The sequence below is a fragment of the Pteropus alecto genome, unplaced genomic scaffold (genome assembly GCF_000325575.1).
Source record: "Pteropus alecto unplaced genomic scaffold, ASM32557v1 scaffold135, whole genome shotgun sequence".
NCBI lineage: Eukaryota > Metazoa > Chordata > Mammalia > Chiroptera > Pteropodidae > Pteropus > Pteropus alecto.
Genome location: NW_006438076.1, coordinates 1,242,542 through 1,249,333, shown reverse-complemented (window position 1 = coordinate 1,249,333; position 6,792 = coordinate 1,242,542). Strand labels below are relative to the sequence as shown.

Genomic DNA, 6,792 nt, shown 5'->3' with positions numbered 1-6,792 from the left:
ATATAACTATTCATAGAATTATATATATACATATATTCTTTCAAGTGCCTACCTATGTATGTGTATGTCTATGTGTATCTGTGATTGCCATACCCAATGTCATGTAGGTTTGCTTCTCTATTATCTCTAAGAACTTATAATTTTGCCTTTTACATTTTTTTTTTGTGTGAGCTACTTTGAGTTAAATTTTCTAAGATTTATCTATGTGTATATGTCTGTTTGTGCTGTGTTTAACCCTTAAATGCCATCTTATCATCCATCATTTCCTTGGCTATGGGGTTCCACCATCTCTAACTCTTACAAAAACATTTCAGTGCTCTCCTCATTAGTATCAGTGTGATCCAAATACTCACCTCCCTAGCTACAAACTTAAAAGGGGGAAAATAATCTATCTGGTCACCAGAAAAACTAAATTTAGGCTGGAATCTTGGCAGAGGATTAGAAATTATCTCATGATGTTACATTTTCATCAGAAGACATAACATTAAATCTATGATTTTACATAAGTTTTTATGTTCAACTCATGTTATATTGAAAGTTTGGAAGTTATGATAAATTGAATGACTTATAGAATGATCAAACTTATCATGAAATTCAATAAAAATGTTTTATATTCAGAAATATACGTTATTACATAAGTGTTTAATTCTGTGAGTTTATATTAGGTGCAGAAAAATGTTAGAAATATTCCTTAGGAGTAAGCTCTCTGAACATCACAATTAGAATAAAGTTATTATACCCAGAAAAGTCTATTGTTTTGAACTGAGCAGGTTTCATTGCATTAGAAAACTATTTAGATGTTTGAATACAATTAGAAATAAGTGGTCTGGGAAAAGATCATAGTACTCTGTAGTGTCATGACCCCACTGCATGGTTTTTATTACCTGTATGTACACCTGTGCAATGCTATGGCTGAATTATTAAAAAAAAAAAAAAAAAGATAAGAAAAACTTTAATTTTCCAATTATTACTTTTATACAAATAGAGCCAAATTTTTACTGCTCACTGGTATGTATTTAAAGAAACTGTTTTGAATTAAAAAGTCATATTTTCCATTCTCTTCTTTTTTTTACTGGATTCTCTTTCAAAAACTTTAGAAACCAGAGTTCATATAAATGCCTGAAATTTTATTTTATTTTATTTTATTTTTTTTAAAAAGTTCAAGAATGTTGGGAAGCTCCTTTAATTGAAATGATCTAAGGATAATTAAAAAGAGGAACAATGTACCTATTCAAAACACTTTACAAGAAATTTCGATTTAAAAAATATACATACCAACAGTGAACGGATAGGTGCAAAATTATGGATGGTAGCATGCCAGACACTGATAACAGTAGATAAGGAACATCAGAGCCCAAGAAACAAAAAGGGTTTTTCAAGCTATATTTGGAACAGGAAGATGGAAGGAACTAGTGGGAATAATGATATAATGTTATCAAATGACAGAGATAAGACAAAACTACCTAAGTAACATTTTGCTTCTAGAAAAATGGTGCTAAAACTTAAAGATGTTTGAAAAAAAATCAGTAAGAGAAATAAGAAATTTAATTAGAAGAGGATTGAGGAGCATGCAATCACTTTTAGTAGATTCATGCCTACGATAATTTCTTCCCAGAGAATACAAACTATGTGGAGATGTGATTGTTGAAATGCAATCTATAATCTTGCAAAAACTGCAGAAGATTAGGAAGTTTCTAAATGTTAGGAATACAGATATATTCTATTTGCAAAAGAGAAAGAAATAGAATACTGCAGCAGTAGACAACATCAATCTCACAAGACAAAAGCTGTACATGAATTTCTGCTTTCCTGTTATGATTGTAAATATCTATGGTATTAAAGACACTTAAAAGAGAAAAATACCACATGAAATAAGCCTATTATTCTAACAAAATAAGTACTTTTAATTTTGTTTCTTCCCAGTTTTTCCTTATAAGAATGTATACATTTTTTTTTCATTTTCAGATAGTAGATTGACATTTTTCCCCAACTTTATTGAAATATAATAGACAATTAATTGTTTGTATTTACATTGTACGATTCGATGAGTGTTTTTTTTTTTCAATTATAGTTGGCATACAATAATATACCAGTTTCAATAGTACAGCATAGTGATCAGAGATCCAAATACCTTGCAAAGTGATCACCCATTAAATCTAGTACCCCTCTTCTCCTTACATATTTGTTTCAACATTATTAACCATCTTCCCCATGCTACACTCTACATTTCCATGTCTATTCAGCAGCTATCCATTTGTACCACTTAATCCCTTTGCCTGTTTTTTTGCCGTTCTGCCTCCACTTCCTCCCATCTAGTAGCATTTAAAATACTCTCTGTCTTTCTGAGTTTATTTCTACTTTTTGTTATTGTTGTTGTTTATTTTGTCCTTTAGATTCCACATGTACATGATATCATGAGATACTTGTCTTTCTCTATCCAACCCATTTCATTCAGCACAATACCTTCTAGGTCCATCAAGGCAATATCTTTTTCCATCCCCTTCCTTTTACTCTGTGTGTGTCTTTCAATCTGAAGTGAGTCTCTTGTAGGCAGAATATGTAGGGGTCTTGTTTTCTTATCCATTTGGTCACTCTATCTTTTGGTTGGAGTACTTAATTCTTTTCCATTTGAGGTACTTGTTGATAAGAATGTAGTTATTACAATTTTTTTTTTTTTTTTTAATATATGTTTGTTCTTCTTAAAGAAGTCTCTCCAACATTTCCTGTAATACTAGCTTGGTCTTGATAAATTCCTTTAGCTTATTTTTGTCTGGGAAGTTCTTTTTCTGTCCTTCGACTCTATATGATAGCTTTACTGGATAAAGTATTCCTGGTAGTGGATCCTGGGTTTTCATCACGTCGAATACTTTGTGCCAAGCCCTTCTGGACTGTATAGTTTCTTTTGAGAAATCAGCTGCCTGTCTTATAGGTGCTCCCTTATGGGTAACTAACTGCTTTTCTTTTGCTGCTTTTAAGATTCTTTCTTTGTATTTAACCTTTGCCATTTTAATTTCGATGTGTCTTGGTGTGGGCCTCTTTGGATCCATCTTGTTTGGGACTCTCTGAGCTTCCTGGGGTTGTATGTCTATTTTCTTCACCATGTGAGGGAAGTTTTCCATCATTATTTCTTTAAATGGCTCTTCAATGTCTTGTTTTCCTTATGCTACTCTCATGACACAGATATTTTTACATTGAATAGTGTCCCATAGGTTCCTTAAATTATTATTATAGTCTTAACTTCTTTTTCTTGCCATTCTGATTGAGTGTCCTTGGCTCTCCCATCCTCTATATCGGTAGTTTGATCTTCTTTATTCATTCTATTGATTCCATCTAATATACTCTTCATCTCAGATAATGTGTTCTTCATTTCTGACTGGTTCTCTTTTATAATTTCCATTTCCATTTTTATGTGTTTTTTTGTTTCTTTATTAAAGCTCTCACTGAATTCATCTACACTTCCTCTAAGTTCATTGAGCATCTTTATAACCAGTGTTTTGAACTCTGCATCTGTTAGATTGCTTGATTCTATTATGCCTAGATCTCTGTTCTAATCTCTCATATGGTTTCTGTTTCTTTGTTTTCCCATTTTGACTGCCTTTCTGTGTCTCCTTCTATGTACTAAGCAAAGCTCCTAAGTCTTCCGGTCTTATTAGTATGGATTTGTGAAGTAGGTGTCCAGTGACACAGTCCTGAGAGAGGTTTAGCTGCAGGCCAAATTTAACACCAGCCTGTGTCCCTCTTGGACCACCTATTAAGATTCAGCAAGCAATCCACAGATGCTGTGGTTACAGTTGCCTCAAGAAGCCACACCAGAAACCAGGGTCAGCTTCCACCATTGTGAGTCTTGGCACTGCTCAGTATGTAGCATAGGACTTCCCAAGGACACACCTGGATGTGGCTTGGGTAGGGCCGCAAGTTGGGAAAGACAGAGTTTCAGGGAATCCTCTGGGCAGAGCGACCGCTGTTATCCAATTTGATGATGTCTCAGCTATGGCAGCACTGAGTCCACACACTGGAAGCAGGGAAGGTTCAACAGAGAAACCATGGATACCACCAGAACTTCTATACAAAGCACATCTCACCTCCGGCCCTCACTCTGACAATTCAGGGTCTCCCCAGAGCAGCTAACCCAGTGCTAGTGCTCAGAGCGAGCTGGTCCAGGGATCTTCTAGATCTCAGGTTATTTTCCTTGCTATTTGTTCTATGTTTCTGTCACAAATTTGCTTTGGTCGCTAGAGGGATGAGCAAAGCCTTTATCATCTACACCATCTTTTTCTCTACCTAGAATGACATTTTTTAAATGTTGTTTCTTAATCTACCAGTATGTCAACATTATGTTTTTAATGTTTCTGGATTTCACAAGCATAATTTAAAATAAATAAATAAATAAAAATATATATATACATATATATATATTCATTCATTGTTGACTATTTTTTGGCTCTAAAATTAATTCTGAAATTAACATATAATATATATAGCTTTTCTCTTAATTTGGAAAAGTTCTTTTGAATACATTCCTCAAAATTAAAAGTTATAAGGACTAGCTGGATCTAGATAGATGCTGCATTCTAAAGTGATAATTTACTTTGCATTCATAGTAATCTTGACAGCATTGAGAGTTATAATTCTGATTTAATTTTATGGAAATTTTAACATACAATGGAACTCAGAGAGGTTATGTGTATTTATTTAGTCTAATGAAGGCTAAATTTTCTAATTATAAACATTTATATTTTCTCTAATGTATAATATTCTGTTATGAATTTTGTACTTTAACAGAAGTCATCAAGTTCCTTTTCCAATTGTATTTTATACTTTATATTATGTTATACATTTTCATTCTTATTTCAAATATTAGTCTTTTTTCTCTTTTTGAGTAATTTGTGTAGTTTTTAACGTTTAAGCAATTACATTGGTTCATTACTTTGGAATATCTTCAGTTGTTTTAAAAATTTTAAAAAATTGATAAACATTTAACCTTATTTTTGCTGTTTTCTATCTTTTGATATAACTTACATTACCTAACTGTTAAAAAAGAAATCCTTATTGTAAATGTTCAAGATATGAATACAGAATGAAATATGAAAGTCTTCAGTGAACCACTCCAATTCCCAGTACCTTCCCCATAGGTAAGCATTACTGACAATATGTTGTGTTTATTTCTAATGTCCTTTCTCTCCACCCCCATACAAACACAAATATACACACATATATGTTAAACTTTTACATAAATGAAATTGCAAATATTTTTCTAAGACTTGGTCTTTTCATTTGATAATGTCTTCAGTCTCTTTTCATCTATATCACTCTTTTCAAGGTCCCATTGTATACAAAAGTACAAATGTTCTATAATTTGTTTAAGTGTTTACCTTATCAAGGCTATTTTCTGATTTGGTTGTGAACATACTTTTATATAACTCGTTATACACATATAATTATTGCTATGGAATAAATTCCTTGAAGTAGATTTATTGGGTAAAGAATGTGTAAGTACATTTAAATTTTTGAAATATAATGCCAAGTTGCCTTCCTAAAATGTTTTATCAGTTTGTGCTTTCATTTACATGTATATTAAATTGCCTTTTCTTTGTGTCATTATATACACTAGCTGTCATTAGTATTTAAAAATTTCGCTAAACTTATGAGAGAAAAATTGATATGTGACAGTTACTAGTAAGGCTCTAGAGGACAAAAACAAATGATCATTCCCGACATACCCATTATATAAAAATTTTAATTAAAAAAATTAAAAATTTTAAAGACAGAGAGCTGTGGATGAAAGAACTCTAAGAAAACTAAATTCAGATATGGAAAAGCTCTTTCTGGGTGAAGATTAGTCTTCTTTCCTTCTCAGGCCATTTGCTGAGTCTGGGTATAGGGGAATGAAGAGTTAGTCTGGCCATGGGCAAAGGGACTCTGCAGGAAGGAGGAGGAATCAGATGGGCTAGCATAATGGACTGGCGCACCCAGGAGGCCAACAGTCAGTTTTTTACATCTGTCAGTTTTTCTCCAAAGAACATTTTCTGGTTTCTAGAGCAGCTTGGGATACTGGAAGCTGAATTGGAAAGGCAGAGTAAGAACTCCATAGTGTACCAATGTTTACAGACCTGCTGGAATATGCATAAGGCAGGTTTTACCCTAGAGTCATCTGAAACCTGAGGTGAGTTGATATTAAGTTCAGCAACACCTTGTTCCTGACCTAGCTCAGTTTCTTTTTCTTTTCTTTCTTTCTTTCTTTTTTTTTTAATGCCTACTGCACCTGGTATTCCTACATGGGCACCTGGTATTCCTACATGGTCTCCCATCCAAGTACTAACCAGGCCTGACCCTGCTTAGCTTCAGAGATCGGATGAAATCAAGAACATTCAGGGTGGCATGGCCATAGATATCAGTTTCTGATTAGATTCAGGAAATCAGTCTTTTACCCTAGCTGTCATACAAATGAAAGAAGAATGCCATCTCAGAGGGAAAACACTTCCTCCGGTATCTATGAATCTTTTTTATATACAATGTCTGCTATGAAATAAAAAATATATATAAGACACACAGAAAAGTAGAAAATTATGAGCTATAATCAAGAATAAAAACAATGTTCAATAGATATAGTTCCAAAGAAGAGCCAGATAGTAGAATTATAGACAATAATTTATTTTAAAAGTAACTATACATAATATATATTAAATGAAATAGAGAAAAATAGGGCAAAGTGGATAAAAACTATCAATAACTTCCACATTATAAAGAAGGTTCTCAGAAAAAATTGAATAGATATTCTAGAATTGAAAAGAG

At 32.8% G+C, this 6,792-nt stretch overlaps 1 pseudogene; it reads right to left on the bottom strand.

Moving 5' to 3' along the window:
• Window positions 1–6,270: 6,270 nt before the first annotated feature.
• Window positions 6,271–6,390, bottom strand: LOC112482533 (annotated as a pseudogene).
• Window positions 6,391–6,792: the final 402 nt, after the last annotated feature.